Here is a 23,486-nt window from a genome sequence, read left to right as displayed (position 1 = left end):
CGATAAACTGAAGTCCAATCAATTGCTCTTGGTTTTTAGAGTCCTGTGGTGGGAAGGGATCAGTGGCAATTTCTGTCTGGCTACAAACACTGATCGATACTCTCTGCATCTGTCTGGCTACAAACATTCATTGATACTATCTGCAGTGCAAGTCTACAGACATGAGCATGCTACAAATGAGCATGGATTATCTAAATCCTTAGTTAAAACTGCAACATGCTACAGATTGAGCTTTTTTTTCTTATATAGGTGAACTTCCTGCTGCAAGAAAATGTCTCAAGAGGCTCTTCTGCTGGCTGTCCCCACTCGTCCCCACAATCAGCCTAAGAAAAGCAAAGGAGTGGGTAGGATGTGGAGGTAGCTGGTGAACAACAGGGGTTATGGAAAAACAGAGCTCCAAGGTGCCTATGCCTTCACTGCCAGAAGGCAGAAGGTTGCCAAATGATCTTATCATTATTCCGGTTAGTGGAGGAGGTATGAGTAGAGTCCCTCATGATTTTAACTTTAGCAAGGTAGCCAGGGATCAGGAAGCTGCATTTGGTTCTTCATGGCCACAGGTTTTTATCTCACAGGGTCCAGATATTAAACAAGGGAGAAACAAGGCTGCTTTATTTAAAACCCTCCTGTCCTTATTTAGGGGTCCTGTTATGGATAGCTAATGCTAATGTACACTGGAAACAACATATCTGTGCTTGACGTACACACAAATCCTGCCTTAAATGCAGATGTCAATGTAGCAGAAAATCGGGGAAAATAATTAGTTTAGGCAGTTCTAACATTACAGTTTCAGCTTCATTAAAATAAAAAGTATTCAACTATAATGTTAATCTTTTCAACTATTCCCAAGGTACAGATATTAATTTAAACCACAGCACCAGCTTAATGAAGTCTTCTGTCAGGAAATGCTTAATAGCCTTCTTTTTGGGCCTTACCTCCAATATTTTATTCTTATTTCAGAAGACAGAATATACAGGTAAGTGCATCCTGCAGGCTGAATTAAGAATGGATCTCATCTTTAATACTCTACAAGTTGTCTTAATATCTATCGGATATTCTGTTAAACTTCAAAGGACAATAGCCCAAGCAAATATTTTTTCTAAAACATCAGCCAGGTCACTCATTTACCCTCCTTGCATTCAGAAGGCCTAATTCAGCAATTAACTTAAATGGCAGATGCTAGGCATGCTACTGGACATACCAAGGAAGGACATAAACAAAGCAAGGTTTTGTAGAGTCAGTAACTTTTTAAGATCAACAGATATAGGAAAACAAGACAAGTTTTAGGGCATGCAAAGCTCTCTTCATGTCATGGGCACTTATCCATGCTCTCCAAGCACGAAGAGGGAATGTAACTCAGTGCCATAGTTTCAGGTCCCAATCCTGAAATGACTCATTCACGTGAACAACTTCGCACAAAGAGAGTAGGTGGATGACACAAGTACAAAATTCATCATCTGGCTAACCCAAGATAAAAGCATCAGTCAGTATGATTTAAAGTAGTAACAGAAGCATTCCCACCAGCCTCCCTGAAACGTGTCTTCTTTCCTCAAGACACTTCTGCAAGAGGTGGTCTACATCCAGGTTGAATCCATCTGCTCTTCATCAGCCACTTTACATAAAGTCCCATAGGTCAAGGCTCGCATTGAAGTAAAAGTTGCTCAAGTTGTTTCTTCTTTAGCTTCCGATTTGACTGAGAAGACTTAAAAATACAAATCCCAGCATACTATTTCAGAGCTGCTGGAGCTGGCCTGAAGAAAGGCAGCCAGACAGCCTGAGTGCCCAAGACCTGCACTGCACATCCTACAACCACTCTGCATGCAAGTCGGAGTGCATTAAAATAAAAGTTACCTTCAGGGAGCTCTCCACTTATGATGTATATTTAACATCTGGAAAAAGAAACAATACTGTCTCAGCACATAGCCTGCAACGTATGTATTTAAAAAGTAATAAGCAGCATGATGAAATCATATTTTAGGAGGGAATAAAAAAATAATGAAGACTTGAGTGGCTCAGAGCTAATTCATCACTCAAGCAATAATCTTGCTCAGTTAGTGCCGGTGGTAAGACCTTTGGACACATTCTGTTATCAGTGTGAAGGTACTTTCTTTCTGAATAAAGCTTTAGTAAGTGAATAGTCTATGCAAATCAGTTGACAGATTAGTTTATACCGTATTCCACCGGTGGTCACACTGCACAAAAAGTTTGAGATTAATCTTCTGTAAGTGATGAGAGCCAAAGAATAAGTAAATATGTCCCACAGAGATTCAAAATTTCACCCACTTTTAAAATTATTATATACAAGGCAGTGTCAATTGTTGCAAAGATGGGACATTATTTAAAAAGTCCTCTCTCTCACTGCAAACTTAGTTTTGCTTTAGTGTTGCTCTAATTAACCTTTCCTGCCACATGTACAACCTTCTCACCCTGCACAAATACTGCCCTTAACCTAGCCTTGCTGCCTTTATCTGGGGCTTAAGGCTCTTGCCTTAAGCCTCCCACCTTGTTATGAGGAAGCTGGGTAAGTCACCTGAATACTGGTCTCTCTCCTGCACCTTCCCCAATTTCTCCTGCATGCCCAAAGGTCTTGCAGGCTCTCTCCATTCACTAGGATAACAACATTGGAGTGCAGCTCAGTTTTCTGAGACACTAAAAGATGCAGTGTCGCCCTGCACAGGTGAGCACAGTCTTAGGTCAAGTTTACAACAGTGCTGCTCATTCACAGGCTATTCTAACCCATGGACTCAGGACTAAGTGACACTCCAAAGCTGCAGAGAAGAAAAACTCTACATTTTTGGTCTTCAAAGTATTTTTAGTATCCACCATTTAGAAGCATTTCCAGAGTCCAGCTAAGAAAAGGACAATAAAACCAGACTTTTTTTTTCCACCTACTGCTACATTTCTTTTATGAGCCCTTTGAAATCCAAACTTCTATGCAGGATGAAAATACATCAAATATGGCATTTCTGAGTTTCAAAGTGCCTTGTCGTCCCCAAACAATTTCCAGTCCATTTTATTAGATAATTAAGCTGATTGAAGCAAGAGATTCCATGGCTCGAAAAGCCATGTGAAGAGTCATTTTCAACACTGGGATGTTTCTGATTTCCAATGTGTTGTTCACATGGGATACATTTTATAAAGAGAGATGAAGTCTAGCCGAACTCATAGGAAAATACTGAACAGTGAAAGATGGCGCAAGAGCTGATTTAGTAACAAACACTCCCAAAATTTTAGCAAGGACAGGAAACTACCAGTGGAAAGGACTTTGCAAAATCAATTTAGGCTACTAATGAGATTGCATTATAACTGTTCTGCTGGGTCAAGGCAGATGTCCAGCTAGCTACTGTAGTCAGAAACAGATGTTTAAAAAAACAGAAGCAGAGGTAGTCCGAAGAGATCCTTCCCCTGACATACTGTTTTAATTTCTGTCAATCAGCTGCTCAGTAACTTCCCAAGCCAAAAGGTGCATTGTATTCGACAACCAGGGAGATGTATAGGTAAGCAATTATTTGTCATGTCTCAAGACGTGACAAATAGTCATCCAACGACTAAAGAAACCACAGGAATTTGATCCAGAAACAGTTTTTAAAAAGGAGAAAGTTCATTTTTGCATCTTATTTGTTTAAATTGTGGAAGACACTGGCATAGGTTGTTGTGGAGGCTAAAATTATAAATGAGATCAAAAGCAGTTAGATAGAATTATGGAGGATTCATCCATCTGTCCACCATTCTTTAATTTATAGCTTTCTTTTGCATCATCTTCTTTTTCATCTCCCCTTCTAGCTGAAAGGTCTCATTTATTTTGTCTGTTTTCTATTTCTCATCTTTGTTGTATTTCATGGAAACAATTTCAGTACTGCCATTTACCCTCCAGGGTGATCAGAACTGCATGTAAGATTCAAGATATGGCCACAGAGACAGTACATGAATTTATACTGTTTTGAATACCCCTTCTTAGAGGTTTTAATATTGTTTGTCTTTTGACTAGCTGCAACATGATATTTTCATAGGACTATCAGAGTAGCTTAATGCTCTTTCCCAAGTAGTGATAATTTACCCAAAGCCCTTCATTCTACATATGTTTCTTTCCCCTATGTTCACCACTTTGAACTTGGGTGGATACTCTATTCAAATAAAATAAAAACACACCCAAGCACTATTTATGTTAGTAACATGAAAAAAAAAAAAAAGAAACCAAAGTAGTATTAGAACTACACTCTAAAAAATTAAATTAAAACTCAAGATGCAAAAAATTTAAGACAAACAGATGTGTTATGCTATTCTTCAAATACTGCTTCCTGATGTGAGACACTACAATCAAAGGAATGAGTGCTTTCTGAAATATTTTTTTTTCTTAAAAAAAAAATATCTAAAAATCAGATAATGTTTCTTTGAACTGGCCAGGGTCCACAATCTTTTCCTTTTAATAGAGATACATTAGCCTTTATTATATCTGCTATGGCAAATCTGGTCTTCTGATTTGTATTATAGCAAGTTCCTGTGGCCCTACTGATATAAAATAGGTTTTGCTCCCAATTGTTTTTCAAGCCAACGTATGGACCTACAGAAGGTATAAAAACATTAATCATTTTACTAACAAAATTATACAGATGTACCTAAATTAATTTCTGTGAAAACCTCATGAATTTTCTGATTTAAAAAATAGCCTCTTCCTAATTCCTCCCAAATAAATATCAAGCTATTCCCATTAGTGACAAATGTGGCAATCCCAGATTAAATTAAATTTTATACTACTTCAAACTTAGTTAAAGAAACCACGTTTTTTAAATCTATGTCCCCTAAGGAGCTTCAGCTAGATAAGCACATGCATCATCATCATAATCAATAACAACATCACTCCAGTCCAGGGCTAAACTCACATCTGGTCTCACCCTGAATCTGAATCCTGCTTTCATATAGGATCAGGTCCCTCAAGTTGTGTAGGAACAGGCTGATGGCATCCCAGGCCACGAGCAGAGACTGTTCTCTCTTCTGCTGATGGTAGCGTATGATTAAACTAACGAACTGAACTGCCCATACGTGGATGTATCCACATATCAATCTCTTGAGAGGTCAGACCTACAGGAGCATAGTAATTCTCAGTGTTAAAGCCAAGGGAGAGAACACAAAGGCCAGAAACGTCCCTCTCCCCACCCTCAACAAAGCCTGTTAATGAGAGAAACTCTGAGATCTGACATGCCCAAATGCTCCATTTTTAATCCAAGTTCTTTCAGGCAAATTCAAATCAGACAAAATAACACAAAGCAGAGAAATAAAATTAAATGGGAGAGTAATATAAACAAAGTTCTGAAACATTTTCAGTCTTTTGTACATGTGAAATTACTTTACCTTTGCTTCCAATGCCACTGCCGTTCTGCGTCTTTCATTTCCCATCCCTCTCCTACAGAGATTTTCTTTTACTAATCACAGCCATTCATCTCCATTTATCTTGAATGACGCAGATGCTCATAGTGCAACTTCTTAAACATTTGATTGCGCCATATCCTGCTAAAACAACAGTAGGCACACAATCTTTAAGAGAAAAAAATACAAACCCAAAACAAACCCAGAGACTCTGAGCATTCCCCAAGGAATAAATAAGAGTACTTTATCCACTGTAGCAGCAGACGTCCATGCTCAATAGGTCTTAACAGCGTAACAGGACGTGAAGCAGCACAGCCTAGAAGAGCTTAATGAAAGTATAACTGAAAACAGTTTCCCAAGAAGATCATGAGAAGGTGAAGGATTTGGTACAAAAAAAAGTTATTTACTAAACAATCATTTACTCAAAGAACAGTCATTTCCTAGGCTGTAGGGGTAAGTTGAGCCTGTGTTAGAGAAAACACTGCCATCAGGCTAGCACAGGGTAAAAGGCTGAAGTCACTATTAAATAAATTTTCACTGTATCACTCATCAGAAAATTTTGCCTTGTAAAAGCAGTCAGAATGGAAAATAATAGGTAAACAGGAACATTTATATCAGGAAACAATGACTATAGAAGATGGGTGTAGAGCCAGAATAGCGCAGGCCTCACCAACAGGCCAAAGGGAGAGCTTAAGTTATCCAATGAAATAATACTGTCTGCTAAAAAGTATGGGTGAGTATTGCAAGTCTCTTGCCTATAGCAGGTCCATCCCCAAACCATTATCTCTACCACAAAGGGGCAGTAAATCAGACAGGGACCATACGTAAGCCCCTTTCTGCAAGAAGCTGAACAAAGCTTAAAGCCACTGGCAAATCTCTTCAGTCATTCAAGAGAAGCTGAGGAGACCTGTGGAGGAGCCACGTTCTCTCAACATCTCAGGGATGCTTCTACAACTTGCAAGTGCCCAGGAGTATTTATTAGAAGCATTTTTCTCCTTAGAGCTCTACCAACACATAAGATTTAAACACATCATTAAACATACCAGATTTATTATCAACACCAATGTAAACTGAGACCTTCAGGTGCTTCCACCTCCGGGTAGTTCTTGCTACAGAACTGCACACTCTTGGGGCCTTAAAGCCCCAGGACGCTTTAGATGTGTACCACACCAGTCACCGTGGTCACCAGAAAGGCCTTTTTTAAAGGGCCTTAAACGTACACGTGCAAATATTGGGTAACACGGAGGGAATCACCCCTCCGCCAGTCCCCACGCACACAAAGCCGCCCCCAGGCTGCCGCCCCTGCCCTCTCCCTCCCTCCTACGGACGAGAAGCAGAACGCCTCCTCCCCACGGGCCTAGTGGCGGGGGTAGGCCGGCTCCTACCTGTAGGCCGGGCTGGGCCAGGGGCGCTAAGCCGCGCCCAGGCTGGCCGTCGCCAGGCAACCGCCGCCGCCACCGCGCGCCGCCTCGGCACCTGACCCAGCGCTCCAGGCTCCGCCCGCGGCCCACGAGTCTCCGCCCCCGGGACCCGATGCTCCGCCCGACGCGCCGACGCTCCGCCCACTGCCGCGCCCGCATCCGTGCAGCTCGGGGATCATTCGGAGGCAGGAAGGGATCCTGGCTGGAGAAAGCAGAGAAGCATGCTTGCGGGGGGAAGAGTGGGAATGTAAACAGCAGGAGCAAAGTGGGGGGAGCACGGCATTAAGGCCAGGGACGGGATGGGAGATGCAGTGGGACCCTGCACATGGGATTTGGGTGACCACGCAGCTGAATAAGTTGGGGTCACAGTAAGAGGTGGGTTGAGGGCATCTCATTCCCAGCAGCATCTGAAACCTTCTTTGCGGCCTGATGGATAACTAATAACACCATCATGCACAAAGGTGATTCCACACATGCCTGCGGTTAGCCTGTGTACAGGGAACAGCTTCCCTGAGGCAATCACACCATCAGCTCAAGTGGTGAGTGGCTGTGTTGAGGACACAAAAACATGACTTGTGATGCATAACAAGGCTGGTTTCACCAAATCATTTTGCATTAAAAAAAAAAACCAAAAAACCAAGAAACAATAGATTAAAAGACTGACTTTCCAGCCCAGAGTGGTCAAAAGATTAGACATGGCAGAATTAAGTTTGTCATAAGCTGGATCCAATGGATGTGGTTCAGCTTTTGCTGGGGACACAATCAAACATCTCTGTTGGTGCAGGATTGTGACTCTGGTGCAGCTCTGTGAGCAGCAGTGTGCTATTCTTTCCCTATTCACCATCTCTTGGGTGGAGATTGCCATGGCATCATCATATTCCTTTTTTGCTATTCAACCCTGATAAGAATAAAGAATGCTTGTTAATTTTGGGGAGCGGGGGAGGGGGTGGTTCTGGGGCATCAGAAAATCACAGTGCTGTCAGTGCCAAGTGCACACCTAGGGCACAGAAAGGCTGGAATCCAGCATGAACTTCCTGTGATTTAACAAGTTACCGTGCATCTGCAGAGCTATCTTAACTGACCATGCTAATAGCCCTTCCACTCCCTAAACCAGACATGTTTGCTTTCCCTTAATATGATTTATTTTAAAAAGCAAGGGACTAAAGCACAATGCAGTCAGTTTTCACAGCTCCACTGAGAGGCAGTAATTCATTAAACCAGGTTAATTCAGTCATCCAGACTCATCTGTCCATAAATTAAATTTGTCTGTTCGAACACACGCATTACCTGATCTTTTAGACTCATCACAATACATTTACTCAGAACATTGCTCTTACCATTCTCATTCACACTTAGGAGGGATGAACATTTCCACACTGTTGATAAAGAATTCATAAAGCAGGCACCTAGGAAAATGCAATCACACCCTTGATGGTCCTGCATGAAAAGCCTGCTTTTTGAGGGGTTTTCTTTCAGGATGGTACTTAGTGTTGTTTCTCTTGGGGGCAGGAAGGTTGAAGGTCTGGAGGGAAGATGGAGAGTCCTGCCTGCCATTTAGAAGAGGCTGGTGTTTTGAATACCCTAGTTGCATGCTCTTACTCCCTCACACCTCCAATACATACTGTACCTTTGTGAGGTTGTTGGAGAGCAACAGCTGCTGGCGGATTGCATCAGCATTTCCTCTGCAACAACATTAAATTTACTCTAGGGTTTGGAAAATACTATCTTAGACCATAGGTCAGGAAATGTGTTGACTCCCTCTTGCAGGGTCTCACGGTCAATTAACGTCAGAGAAAATCACCAGGGGCCTGATTTTCCAAGGTGATGAGTGCACTCAGCTCCACCTGGTGTCATTGCAGTCCAGCTGCCCATCTTCACAGGAAGGAAGGCAACGGGCCTTGACGTGCTCCAGGAAGGTAGTGTGATTCAGTGAAAACAACACTGAATCAAGCATCTGCCCCTTGAATTTTATTCCGAACTCTGCCATTTATCCTCCAGGTAATGAGCCCAAGTCACCATGACTCAGTTTCCCCCTACACCTCTTCTTGGGACACACTTCCTGAAGGTTATCTATGGAGTAAGTGTACCATGTATGCACACCTCTGCATGGTAGTTTACTTCTTTTCCTTTTGCTGGTAATAATCGTGTTATGGTCAAGTCAGCCTGAACTATTTGAAACCAGTCAAAGAAGAAATGCATCTTTCCATCACTGAGCAAGAGAAAAATCTGGCACAATTTCAGGGTAGACAGGAGCTTTATGTCTGCACTGTTCAGAGTTTCTGTAATTGTGCTGGCACCATTCCCAGAGCTGAGCTAAGGTCACTGAGAAACCTGTAAATTAATGTCTGTGGAGCGGATGTGATCTCTATCCAGGAATCACGGTGTACTTTCGTGAAGCTTTATAGGAGAGAAAAGTTATGTTTCTGTTCTGCCAAAGAATATTTAAAATTTCTTAATATTGACAGTCAACATACGCTGCACCTACTCGGAGATGCTGGACATCGTTCTGATCTACCATCACAGTAACTCCACAAAACAGGTTAGTCTGGATTAATTATATTGGTGCTACCCAAATTAACAGGAATCATGTAAAACTTTCTCTGAAAACCAAGCCTAGATGGACATGCTTTTCCTTTGGGGTCTTATCTTACAAAGAAGATATTCATCCATCCTCCTGGTTTTATCCAGGCACAGGCAAGATCCAGTCACCCCAGTCACTAATTAATATTATTGATTAATAGCTAATTGCTGTTGCCATTTGCATTATTAACATTTAGGAATTCCACTGTACTACAACCGACAGGACCAGAAGGGGCTTTCTGGTCAGAGGAACCAGTTTTCTGCTACATCATAGTCATTTAGATACCTGTCAGTCTCTTCCTCCTCCTTCTGAAAGATTGGTCCAAAGCCTCTCTCTGAAGATCACTGACCTTCTAATTTATAGGCTAAAATTATTTATTGCCAAGTTATACCTACTTGTTCTTTTGCCAAATTATTTTTCAGCTTAAAATAACTCTTCACCTCTGATGTTTGCTTTCCTAATATATTTATAGGGTCCACTGTCATCTCTTCTCAACATTTATTTTGCTAAGTCATACAAGCCAAGCTCAAAACCTCCTGTCATTAAAGACAGCGTCACAATTCTTTTTATCATCTTGGTTTTTCTTTTCCAGCTTTTCTTTCTTGAAGATGGGTGACCAGAACAGTATAATTTACTCCAGATGTCTTGTGCAGTAGAATAAACACTCTACTTTCTGTACTGTAAATGTCTGGTACATCCTGGGGTCACGTTATTTAGGTCATATCAAATTGGTTGCTCATAATCATTGGCTATTAAGGTGGGGTTCCTCTCTTTCTTTGTCGTCCCAGTTGCAAACGCAAGTGGAATGCAAGTCCCCGCTGTAGTAAAAGGTTTTTGCAAGCACGTGACCCTGCACTGTGTACCACTACATTTTATTCTATTCCTATTACCCCATCCTGTTCCTCCTGTCTTCCTTGGATGATACCCCTTAATCATTAGCAAATGTCATTAGCATGCTTCTGTCTTTTCCAAATGGCACTAGCAGAAACTAAGATGAGTATTGTCCATAAGAACCTCCACAACAAACCATCTTTCAGGCTGATAGTTCGCCTTGCAGCACGATCTCTTCTCCCTATTAGCCAACCCCATAATCACCTTTTTGTCTTGTGAGAATCACTTTTCCAGCATAACTACCAACTTCTGTTGGGACCCAGTCCTGAAGGCTGTCCGAAAATCCCAAACCAGTAGTAATTTTTTCATCTAGAAGATTAGTCCTTTTACAGAGGTAAGTATAATCCACTTTGGTTAAACTCTTGCCACATTTTTCCATGTCTTTCTTGCCTCTCAGCTTCTTCAGAACTGGCGTGCATTTGCAGTGTGAGAATTTTGTTTAAGATGTTCTTTCATTACAGCAAGGCAGAAATTACTCAGTCCCCAAGTAGAGTGTATTAAACTCCTGATATTTTGCTTTCCCCCTGGATAACTTCCATTTCTGTGCAGTTTTCATTAGCCATTCTACCACCGCCACAGTGTTATACATCTCTATTGAAAGCAGAGGAACAGGAATTACTTTAGATGTAAGTCCACACCTAGATGATCTTCAGGCTTGCCCCATTTGGGTTTGATTTTCAACTATTCTTAATCTTTACACAAAAACGTGTCAATAGAGCTAATGCTACCAGAAGAATACCATGCATGGTAAAAAATGTGCCCCTGGAAGCTTATTATTCCAAGTAAATAATACAACACAAGGATATTCATCCCCACTTTATACAATGAGACAAAAATCAAAACTAATCTGAGATTAAGTGAGGAATTCATACCATGGTACTGCCACGCCCTTCCAGACTGCTGTTCTGCTGGAAAAACTCTCCCATCTGCTTGTACTGCATGATAAGCAGAACACTGACTACCTTTGGCAATTCCTCTATCAGTTAAGAACTAGCAACTACCATGGCATTTTCAAAAAAATCAGCTCAGGTCTGCAGAAAGAGCTCTGGGTGAAGTCTTGACTATAACATTAACTTCATGATTTCAGGTGCTTGAAGTCATTGCGTTCACAAGGCGGTGTACGAACAGTTTTGACCACAGCAGGTGTTTACAACTTCATTCGCAGAAGCGATGAATGAGGCCAGGAGGGAGTAAGAACTGATCCAGAGATCCAGAGGATGACAGGAGTCTGTGAAATTATTTTGCTGTCACTGCACCTGGCATGAAAAGAAAGGGCAATGAGAGGATTCAGTTAAAAAACATCTCTGACTCACTGAATCCAGGCATTTGTTTTTGCTCCTTTTCACAGGCTTATGTGAATTCATAAACTGCAATCTGAAAGGAAAGCTTTGTCAGGCAACATATGGCATTTTGTACAAAGCTGTATCGTTTCAAGCTGAATTAGATCTAGAAAAACTTTTGCTAACAGTGTTTGTAGAGTATTTTAACTCATGCTGAAAATGATGGGCAAATATGATGGGTGATTATAGTTTTTCTTTATCCTCGCTTCTGTGAACAAGTAAACCAAACTACTGATGTCACCAAAGTCGTACAGAAAGCATGTGTCATGTCTGAAGATGACCATGCACTCCAGAGGTCCTAAGCTAGATCCTGAGTGACAAAGCCTGTCTCCTCTCACTGCTGCACACTTGCTCAAGGAAAATGAACCCCGTCCTTGGCTTGGTAGAGTTTCGAGGTACATTTTCAGGGTACTAGGAGGGAATAAAAACAGCAAACGGGACCTTCTCATGGTGAAGAGTCTCTTAGAGAAAAGGAAAGCTTAAGACAGGTTTCAGGTATGTTGGGATATCTCATTAGCTTAAGCCCTGATCAGATTCAGTTCTGCTGTGAGGTAAGAACTCCAGTGGAATCCCACTTACTTTAAAGCAATAACCAGAGGGCTCTTTCCTTCCTTTGTACTATGGCTTTAGAAAGTAAAGTTTTGGTTCATGCAAAATTATTCTACCCAGAAGTGATTGCATTACAGTGCAGTCAAGAATATTGATTGGGATGAAAGACATCAAGTAGCAAAGGTGAGATAGGGCAGTCTACTGAGCCACTGAGCCAGGATTTTCTAATTCTAGAAGGGCTTATCTCCTAATTCTGCCTTAATTTTAAGGAAGAGTTGTAAATCAATGAACAAATAAATACATGTAAGATTTCTCTCCCTTCCCATTTTTACAGGGAAAAGGGAAACAAAAGCTTTCTTATCTGAAATAATATCGAAAGCCAGAAAAGCATGCTTGTACTCCCTTGTTTATACCATTCCTGACTCAAGATGAATCAATGGTAACTTGAAATGCCTGTTTATAAAATAAAGATTGTTGTTTTGTGTCTGTCTTCAAGACCTTTCTCAGTTTCTTTTGGGTCACACTGTTTCCAGGTTTTGGAAAGCTCAAGGATGGTATCTGCACACACCTGCTCTTCCATGGTATGCACCCTGTCCCACTGTACAGGAGAAATCTAAAGCCACCCTACAGATGGTTGTTTTTACTAAAGAACTGGTACATACAAAACCCAACGTTGTTACAACTGTAGTACTGCTATAGAGGTTTCACTCGGTGTAGGTGCATCCTAGCACTTGGTGTGGTAGAAATCCTCAGCAAGAGAAGGTCATGCTGAGAGGGCTTAAAAATGGCAGGCTTAAAAAAAATAAAACAAATAGCATTGGCTGCGGGATTAATGCCCCTGGGACACAGATGGCCTCTTGCAGATGCGATTTATAATTCACACCTGGTCTACATTGTTGGTGGTCCTTGCACCACTTCTGGGACAAATTGCATAGTCAATGGTTGAGTTACAACTTTGTTTTCAACATTAAACTAAGAGAAAAAATGAATTGATGTTGGAAAGGAGTTAAGGTCAACAACTGTTCCACCATAGTTTTTCAGGAGCATCACTTGTTCTTTGCAGTGTAAAGAAACCTGTGGCCTCACCTGCACTTTTAGGTCTGTATTGCCAAGCAGACGTTAGGTGTGAAATTCATCTAGCTGTCTTCAGGCAGGGGAACCAGCAGCTTTGCAATGTGTACCTGCTTTTTGTACCAATGCAAAGCCACCACAAAATGTTACCAAATCAGAAAGGTGTCAATTTATATTGACTTCCCAACAGCGTAAGTGACAATATACGGTGTGAAGCAGTGGAGAAATTGAGACTTTTAAAAAAATTAATCAGGGCAAAGCACCAGTTTGCATGCCATTACACCACTAGTTCGCATGCACTTTGCACAGTTCTAAGCTTACTCTGAATGCAACTCATGTACACCAAGGCTTTCAGCCATCAGTGCAACAGCACCACTGCGAGCCATGCTATAGACACCAGCTCTGGCAAAAGTGCTTCACAAATTCCTGTCCTACAGGGGAAGAAATAAGGAGGCTGGGGCACAGTCTGCAGTAGTGGAGGGAGGAGGTAAGCAGGTAGATAAGGGGCCAGGCAGTTCTGCAGACTGGAGCAAATGCTTCATACCCTGTACATCCTGATGCACACCTATGTAATCCTAGAGCCAGTATCTATAGCCTAGAAGACATGGCAAGTGCCTCGTCCCTTCCTGGTGCTTCCAGGGGTGTTCCATCTCCATGGTCTACTCAGTGATTTGTGCTTGCTTCTAGCTCAGCATCAGTGAATGAGCTGAGCAAAGGCAAAAATGGCCCTATTGGCTCTGTCAAAGGAACCCTTGACCCCACACATCTGCTTCTGCTGCATGCAGCCTGGATCCAAGTCAGCAAATACTACACAGGAGTGAAAAGTGATGCAACACACCACCATCCTGTACTGGGATTTTCCCCAGAATTTAAGGGGCTCAGGATGTCTTTTCCATGGATAGCCTCTTTGGAAAGCCTTGGGAATCATCTGTATTTGGGTCATCGTCATGTGTAACTTCCTCCAGACTACTAGAAGGAATCCTATCCTCATCGAGAGGGAAGGATATTTCTCTGTCCTGAAAGTGACAGGAGAGACCTGATTTCCAAATAGTCTCCTTCCAGCCCTGGCTCTGATTTTGCAAAATATGTGCTTAGAAAAAGGGCTATGTACATTGTTATTCCAGCAGCTAAGTTAGGTTAGTGATGGGAGAAGACTGATTATTGTATGCTTCTGTACCTTTTATGCACTGTCTAGAAGTTTCAGTAAAACTCAGCTCTGTTACCTAACACAGTATGCTGGGTGAGACCAAGACAAATGCTCAGATAGTATTTCAGAGCACTGAAAACCATAAAACACACCCCAGTCCACACAAATCTGACTTGCTTGACAGTTCGTTTTCAAGGCTGGATCTGTCAGCAGCCCCACTAGCCGGTGAAAGCGTGTGGCAGTGAACATGGCATGCTGTCTGCTACAAGGGACTCTAGCTGTGCTTGTAGATCATCTCTTTGGCCATGAAAACCTGCACTTTATCACTGCATGCTTGCACTTCTGGCTATGCACTCCATCCCAGTACCCTCTTTTCTTGAAACACCTTAGAAGAGACTCTGGGGTAAACCCTTATAGTGTTTTAATAGAAACTCCTAGTGCCTGAGCCAAGTGGTGTGCATTTGGCTGAGCAAATCCCTCCAGCAGAAGACAGAACTACAGGATGGGAATCCTCTCGTGACCACAATCTACTGTTATCTGTAGGAGTCATGATGCTCCTGTGGTACTATGACTCATCTCCACTCACTTCCCACAGTCTGAGGAAAGACCTTATATTTCCAGACTCACCCACCATGGTTAGCAATGAAGATGGACCTTTGACAATCTGTTTCACTTTGGATATGAACTTTTGGAAAACACAAAGGGGGCAAATCCAATGCTTGGATTTGTACCTGGCCTTTTCTAATACAATGGGATGTGGAGATTTGATCAGTTTAAAAGTACTGCTGTAATGAGATGAGCAGAATTTCATGCATTGCATTAGCATTGCACAAACACAACTCTGTGCAGTGCTTCATTCTTGCTGCTTTGTAGTGGAGGCCAATGTAGACAGATATGTCTAAAATACTACCAAGCAGTGTGGCGAAATGGGTGTCCCCCCCCAACAACTCCCAACACATCACCGCTGCCAGAACCTGTCTTCCTTGGAGTGCACACAAGCCTCCCCTGTCCTGCCCTACACTGGTCACTCCCTATGCTATGCTGTGGATATGCTAACACAAGGACATTCGTTAACAGAAGATTTGCAGTAATCTTGTGTATCAAACACTGGCAGCTGGCTCATTTCTAAGCTATTGGTTGATTACTCCATGCAGTAGCAGAGCAGGTTACAAGTAAACCTAGTGTTAAAAATACATTTCCTTCTCATTCTCTTTAAATGTCAGTGGTAACACAAGTGTGCAGCACTCAATTATGTATTCAGTGATTACCAGCTAGCTCCTGGATTGTGGAAGGCAGATTTTCCAGGTGCAGTTCACAACTTTCTTTTCTAGAGAACTGAGCAGCTGGATGTATGCCTACAGCTGTTTGCATAGGACAGTTCTTTCTCCTTTGAGATGTGTTGCCCCACAACACATCCAGCCCTTGGCAACCTGGAGTGTAAATATAAAAACTGGGGGGAAATAAAAAACTAACCAAACCATGGGTGTGATCCCAAACCTACTGAAGTTAAAGGAAGTGATTTTAGACCACATTCACCATCTAGCCTACAAAGAGGTGCTGAACTAACTTTAAGCTATTGGGCTTTCCAAAACTACTACCTCCACAAATACCATATTTATAAAATGTTTAGTGTTGACTGACAAACATTATGATAATTCCCGGTCAGTGAGCATTAAAATAAAATCCGTGTTCCAGCAGTGTGCTCGGCTGCAGCAAGAGTTCAGTGACACTGTGCCTGCTGCATGCAACAAGTACATTGTCTTAAAACGTAGAGTGAAAAACCCTGTTTGTCACAGAGTCAACATCCCAGCAAGGGCAGATCCCATACCAAACCACACACCTTTTTGTTTGTGATTGCATGCTTGAATTGCTTCCTCATCGTTTATACAGTAGCTATCTAGGAAATACGTTCACGGAGTACCCTAGCACTTGCAAGCACAACTTTGTGGTACGCCCATTTTTTAACCAAGATGTTATGCAAGCATCTTAGTTGCTGAGAAACAGAGGTCCCTGGGATCATCCTATCCTGCTGATAAGTCTGGAAGCCTTCCTGCTGTGTGGCCAAGTCCCAGATACATGGGAACCAGGACTGCTTCTTCTGGAGGTGGAACAGGTAGGGCCAGGGAGCAGAGGGGATTTGGTGCTTGGGGGCTCAAATAGCTGATCAAGATAGCCAGTGGCTAGGACTAATGACAAAGCTCTGTCTGCATGAGGAGAAAAAGGAGAGAAAATAAATAAAAAGCAGGAATTAATCTGAGGAATATTTCAACCATGGTCCCTGAAATGCCATACATCAGGAAAGATCTTAGGGTAGGAAATGTCTCCAACTTGGACACAGCAACATCTGAGTACCTTTCATCCAGCAAATTCGTAATGCTGTTTATGCAGGAATTTATATCATCTTCCTTGCTGCAGCAAAATATCTCCTTAAGCCTGACATTTTAAAATACCTCTGCAGATGGACAGGTGACCCAGTACAAACATGCAGACCTCAGCCTGGCCCTTTGATAGGTGCTGTCATATTGCAGTACAGCTTGTGAAATCAACAGCTATGATATGCTTCTGGAAAAAAGCATGCCACCCAGAGGGTAGATCTGCTTGCATATTCACTGCACTTGGCGTTACAGCTTATGTTACCATCTAGACTATCTACGGGTATCAACCCATCCACGGATGGAGCTGCTCAAGGGTCTGGGAAAGCCCTGAGGAACTGTGGGCTCGGGATGGGGTGTGCTGCTCAGTGCTGTACCAAAGCCAGCTGAACAACGCCTCAGAACAAGGTGCAATTTTTGTGTCAACAACAGGATTGTTAATATGAACATCAGCAGTCTTTAGATCAAATCCCTTTCTTGGAGCGACACAAGGGGAGTAAGGAGGTATTTTTTGTTGTACCTAATGCTGATGTCCCCTGCTCCGGACTGCAGCATACAGATAGTGGGAAGTGCATGCAGACAGAAAGGTCTCTGCTCTCTAAGCCTGCCTGGCTCCTTGCCTGAGCTTCAAATACAGCCTGCGAGGGTTTGACTTGAGACAATTTGATGGATACTGTGTGGGTGCTGGAGGCAAGAGAAGCCAAGAAAATGAGGGATCTGTCTGTCAGATGATCTATTTCCTCAGATTTTTAATGCAAACCCTTCATTTCTGTAAATATACTCTGCATGCTGCTACAGATAGGGTATGGTTGTAAGTGTGATACTGTGAGAGAAGAGTGCAATACATGAACCAAAACTGAAGATTTTTTCATCTACGGACCACATTCCTTATACATGGTAATAACATCCATGTTATAAATCCATTTATTTCTGCAAACAAGTCACAAATTACATGTCAGCATAGTAATCCCCATTTATCCCATTCTTTGACCTCCCCTGCAATACCCCTATGGAGTCTTCTCTACTTGCACTGCTTTTAACTCTACCAAGTACCTTAAGCCCTCTGAATTTTGCTTATCGATTGCCAACAACTGCAGTGATTAAACAGAAGCCTGACCCATCCCCATTAATAAAAGCTCACCACTTGCCTTTTCTGCAAATCAGATTTCAATATCACTCCTCTCCTCTTCCCTCTTGTCTGGCTGTGACCGAAAAAGATATGCAGGACCATTTGCCAAGGTTAATTTTTAATAGTCTCCTCACTGCTGCAGCGAATGAAGTCATTTATTATCCAGCAGGCAGCATGCTAACACGCTAGGCTGTAACAAATGCTAAAGGAGGTGACTCAGGCATAAGCAATCAGGCGGAGTTTTACATTCCCACCTGCCGGATGGCTCAGCACAAAGGGCTGAGCACAGTGTTTCGGTTCACCCTACTTTACCCTATGTTTGCACCTTCATCCAAGGGACACCTGGATTCAAGCCATGCAGCCATCGAGGTTTATGTGCATCGTAGTCATGTGCGACACTTAATGTAAACAGAATCTGTGTGGCCAGCCCTCCCCTCTGCCTGGGCAGCCTTTTCCTCTAACGAAGGAGGTTAATATTCCTCCTAGGCAGTCACCCCTGCTGTGGGAATGTGTCAACCCAGGCAGTTTGGCCCAAAATAATGCTTTGTGATCTCAGGCAGACTGGAGCTCAGCCTACCCACCTGTAAAACAGGTTTAATGGTAGTTGGCTTTTTTCTAGAAAAGCTAGGAGGATCCCTTCATGTCTGAGATCTCTAGATGAGAACTACTCAGTGGCACAGAACATTTTAAAAGAGCAGCTGGAAATCAGGGCCTGACCAGGCTGGCAGCCTCGTGAGCAGGTAAAGATGACTACAGAAACTGCACTGATCTCATCTCATTACCCAAGATCCTCAGAAAGGCTAGGATGCAGATGATTCACAAACCAGAAAGTGCTTCTGAATTACTTATTAAGTAGGATTCATGTTGATTTTACTGCTCTGGGGCGCAGAGGATTGGGCTGCAGAATCTCTTTTGCCATCTCTTCAGAGTGAAGTTAGTGGTAATGTAGAGTCCTCTCACCCATGTATCTACCACCGTTGTATATTTGCCTCGATGGAGTAATCCAAAGGCCACTGAAGAAGTCCATGAATCTTTCCCATATCTGCAGTAAGCTTTGGATCAGACCTCGGTAAACCAGCGAGAATGTGCTGCTGAACATGCTATAACAAGTTCACTGGCATGTGCTGATCACTGCAGGAGGGCTGGTATAAGTGTGCTCCTGAAAACGAGGAATATCTTGACTAAAGAGGCAGCAGTTTCCTGCTTAGTCCTCACTGGAGCACACCAGTGCTGCTTAAATGGGGGAACAGAGCAGCTCTGAACCCATTGTCTCCCCCGTGCGCTATCCCAGAGAGGCTAGAGGGAGGATATTGTATTACTCTTAATTTACTTTGTGATCGTGTAAGTCCCCCAAATCCCACTGCCAGTAAGCTCTGATGATTAAACAGCTTACTGAAAGGAAACTATAGCTAACACCTTCTACCCTTATGAAAGCATATTGCTAACGAGGACTGGGAAATCACTCAGTGTTAATATGACATCTGTAGATTAACATTAGCTTACTCATGTTTTCATAGTCACTGGCTGAAATTCCATCAATCACTTGGATTCACGTAACACGTAACACTTCTGATGGGGGTGTTTTGGTACATTAACCTCAGTATTTCCCCAACTGAGTTTGCTGACTGGAAGCCGATAAGGCAAAGTCAAGAGTCTGAGGCCAGAGAAGAAATTTGCGACATGTTGATCTGGACATCGCAACTTAGGAATCTTGCAGGAGGTTTGACCAGAAATGATTAGCATTGGCCCCCGAAAGCCATCAGACAGTATCTGGCTGATTTGCACACACATACACACTCTTACATTCCTGCTGAGCTCCTGAAAAGTTACCTAGAACCACATAAGGGCCCTTCACCAGTCCTGCAGAATGCAAGTGCCTGCAGGTCCTCTTCTGCATTTCACATTCCATGATGGAGAAGCAGCAGAAGAAAGAGGATGACTGAACTGCAGACAAAAAATGATGCTGGTGGTCCACTTTACGACTTCAACATGGGAAAGATCTTTAATAAGGTAGGAGGGGACTGCCAGCAAAAAGAGAATCTGTGTGAAACAGATGTAGAAGTAACCTGGAGAGATCAACTATCTCACCTCTCTGACTGAAGGGATGATTTCTACCCCTGTGCTGCTCTTGAAGGCGTTTGCATTGGAGGACTATGCCCTCACCATTAGTAGGGTCTCTCAGGACGGCCTAGATAGGATAGTGACACAAGAGCATAACCTAACTGTTCAGGAGATCTTTCAATATCTAGCCTGAATCTCACTTGATGTGGGAATACTGCTACCACCATAAGCTCACAGGGAGCTCTGTAACTCAGGATCTGATGGCAAGCAGCTGCACTGCAGGGGAGTCTACCTTTACTATAAATAACAGGAAGGCTGAGATCACCAATGGACTTTGTTACTACAGCAGTGCAGATTTTAGGTAATCACTGAAAGGGCTGGAAACGCTCCACAGGGGCATCAGGAGAAGGCTGCCAGAGGGGAAAACAGCTGTCTGTAATGGAAAGGGACCAGATAAGCAAGCTCTGCTAAGGTTGGGTGCAGGAGTAGAGCATACACTGGAGACTCAAGAACACCAAGAAGCAGAGATATGGTGGGAAGGCTGGTAGCTACATTTTATGTGAGTACTGCTCTGCATGAGTTTTACTTGCTCGCAAAGGTGGGAACCAATCATTGAATCATAGAATACCTCAAGCTGGAAGGGACCCATAAGGATCATCGAGTCCAACTGTCCAGGGCAGCTCCTTAGAGAAGGAAAAACAGAATTCAGTGAAGGACTTGACAGGAGGAAGAAAAGGCTCAGCAGCTTGAGTTTGATGATGAGAAGAAGGGCTGCGTGGCAGGGATAGAGACAACATGCAGCCAGTATATTAAAAAGCAATCAAAGGAAAAGAAACCAGTAGTTTAACTAGATAAACACAAATGTCTTCAATTCTATCTAATTCTACCATGTGTGCATGCCTGAATCATGCTGTGCAACACTGCTTTGAAATTTCTGCGAGAAACAGATGTAGTTAGCAATTGTTCCTCGATGCCGACAGGAAGAAAATCAGCATTAGCTGATGAAGAAGAAGATTCTTTTAAAAAGAATATGAATAATCTTAGTGTCTGCTCCAGGAGAACACGTGGGATGGTCTGAGATTTCAGTACAAACTCATCTGGTACAGAGAGGCCTTGAACCACGCAGATATATCTGTTGCACATCAGCGAATGCAGAAATGACACAGAGTGCAAGGCATCCCTTAGCAACTCATCTGGATTCCACTAGTGGAAAACTGGCTCCTGCCAGCAAAAGTGACACAGATGACCCAGAGCATGGTAAGTGATCCAAACCATCCCATAAAGAAACTGGTAGCGTGCAAGCTGCGAAGTGTTCAAACTTTCCTGTAGATTTTGAGAATTAAAATCACACAGGCCTAAATATCACGAGGGCTTGTTAACAAAAAATAAGGTAACAAAAAATAAGTTAAGAAGCCCTCGCGATATTTAGGCCTGTGTGATTTACAACTTCCAAAGACCTGAGGTGCTGCTATATGAAGACAAAGGCAAAAACCTCCTTCAGACTGCAGTGTTCTGAGATCAGGCTCCAAAGGAATGATTTACATTCCATTTAAGCTGACAGCTAACAAAAGCTCCTGTACATATGCCAGGAAAACACTGCCAGGAAAATCAGTGTGGCTCCCAACTTGCAGATTTCTGCATTATCAGAACTCCTACCCTAGGCGACCCTTGCTGATCTGCACTGGCAGGCTCAGCAGAGAGTGGAAGGAGACACACAACCTTACCAACCCTGGTCACTTTTGGCCAGGTGGGGGCATTTAATGATGAAGGAATCAGTGTAATTTCTAAGTAACTCAGGCTCTAGACTCACCATGTGATCAGCTCTAACTCGTGGGAAAAATCATGAAAAGTCAAAAACAACACTTAAGTGAACACCCACAGGAGCAAATGGGACACTTTCTGTAGAGGGCAGTGTGCTTCAGATCAGACTGAAGCTAGCAGGCAGTTGTAGAAAGCAACACTGTAAATAGAGTCTGAGATATCTAACCTGTATCTCATCTGTTCCCAGCTCCCAGCACAACCTGAAGTCCAAACATCCCACCATCCACTCACGTGAGGGCTTCATGCTACTAACTAGTGCGTATCATGAACAGAGAGATATGATTGTTGTTCATTCCTATGGTGTCTCTACAAGGAGGCTGGCTCAGTGGAAATGACCAGCCTTTGAATTACATCTTTTTTTGTGTGTGTGTTTGGGTTGTGTTTTTTTTTTCCTTTTAATAGAAAAAAGGAATCTGCAGTTGTCTATATTTTTAAACTGTGGAACACAGACCTTCTTCCACTTCCAAGCTGTCATTACAAAGCCCTTCCCTTCTGTGATTCCAGAGCATCTTGTCTCTGCAAGTTTCTATTTTCAGTTCATAATTGATCAAATCCAACTGGTAGCAGAATTCACTTCAGTTAACAGGAATCTTTCCTCTCTCTAGCTTTGGTGGAGCTTGGGCCAGGCACCTGGCAAGGCGCTGCCTGCTTTCCTTGCTTATTTCAAAAAGAAAATCCATTATGAGAAAGATCCTGTCCTGGATCGGATAATCTTCCAGGGCTGATGATTTTGTTCTGCCCACCCAGAATCTCCTGCAACGTTTCAAATGGTTTGGTTCAAAGAGGCCTGAGCACTCTATTTAGGAGAATTTAATACAAACTTAATGCCATTATTTTGGGATTAAAAACAAAGCAGTCCCACTCACTGGTTGGGTCATCTACAGCAATGTGATTTTTTGGGAGATGATATAGAAGATTTTTTTTTTGATTGATTGAGGATTGATTAATTAATTCAGGGTTTTGTTTTGTTAGTTGATTTCTGCATGAGATCTCTCTAGTTTAGTTCAGTGTCTGTCTTATAAAACCCTTTGAAACCAGGACTGACCAGTCTTCTTTTTCCTCTGTGTGGTCTCTCAGTTGGACTACCGCTTCCAAGTCTTAGGCATCTCTGAGAGTCCCAGGCCCTTGCGATGATGGTATATGCTTGCATAATTTCAGAGCTGCGATGTCTCTTGTGGCTATGTCTCTCTTGGTGCGATCTGTGGTAAGGATTAGCCCACAGACTTTTCCCAGTCTCTAGGAGACTGTGTTAAATTATAATGCTGAATAGTTTTATCATGGTTTCTTTGAGATTACTTTCATTTATCTCGTGGTTCCTTCATGCTGCAGAAGGCTCAGGTTTTCCCCATAGTGTTTTTATAGTCAGTCACTCACAGTGTAACAATTCATTGTCAGGAGTAAACTCCAGCCTTGCATCCCCACATAGATTTATTTGATACATTAAGAGCTTCTCTCAAAGGCTGCTTTCCAAGTCATGCTACAGTTGGGACTTGTGTTCTAGCAGTATTACCTCTACAGCCTCACCAGAAAGCTAGAAGGATTGTCCATGAGGCACAACAATTTTACCTGTAAATTCAACTAAGCCCCCAGACAGCTCAGAAGGCTGGCTACTGTTTCTCAAGCCTGATACTACTATATCAACAGCCTAAACTTTAAATGGGAGACAGTGTTTTTGAAATAGAAAGAGGGAGAACACACTTCATTCCATCACACATATGGAGCTGTGCTACTTTCAGCTTATA

The 23,486-nt window shown here is 42.6% G+C and overlaps 2 long non-coding RNA genes across 5 annotated transcripts; one reads left to right on the top strand and one right to left on the bottom strand.

The window, feature by feature from the left end:
• Positions 1-878: 878 nt before the first annotated feature.
• LOC135313460 (uncharacterized) lies at positions 879-18,142 on the bottom strand. Of its 4 annotated transcripts, none has more exons than XR_010373102.1 (7): positions 17,882-18,140; positions 10,459-11,510; positions 7,447-7,680; positions 5,342-6,984; positions 4,890-5,076; positions 1,849-1,886; positions 879-1,699 (listed from the first exon to the last, which is right to left on the bottom strand). It is a non-coding gene; the product is annotated as an uncharacterized LOC135313460 (long non-coding RNA). The 4 variants fall into 4 exon arrangements; XR_010373104.1 differs by having other exon boundaries at positions 881-1,886; positions 5,342-5,502; positions 6,747-6,984; positions 17,882-18,135; XR_010373103.1 differs by having other exon boundaries at positions 879-1,886; positions 11,127-11,510; positions 17,882-18,142.
• Positions 18,143-20,297: 2,155 nt separating this feature from the next.
• LOC135313459 (uncharacterized) lies at positions 20,298-22,114 on the top strand. The gene is made up of 2 exons (XR_010373100.1): positions 20,298-21,180; positions 21,932-22,114. It is a non-coding gene; the product is annotated as an uncharacterized LOC135313459 (long non-coding RNA).
• Positions 22,115-23,486: the final 1,372 nt, after the last annotated feature.

The sequence above is a fragment of the Phalacrocorax carbo genome, chromosome 5 (assembly GCF_963921805.1).
Source record: "Phalacrocorax carbo chromosome 5, bPhaCar2.1, whole genome shotgun sequence".
Taxonomy (NCBI): Eukaryota; Metazoa; Chordata; class Aves; order Suliformes; family Phalacrocoracidae; genus Phalacrocorax; species Phalacrocorax carbo.
Note: the sequence above shows the minus strand (reverse complement) of the source record. Positions and strands in the feature narration are given on the sequence as shown.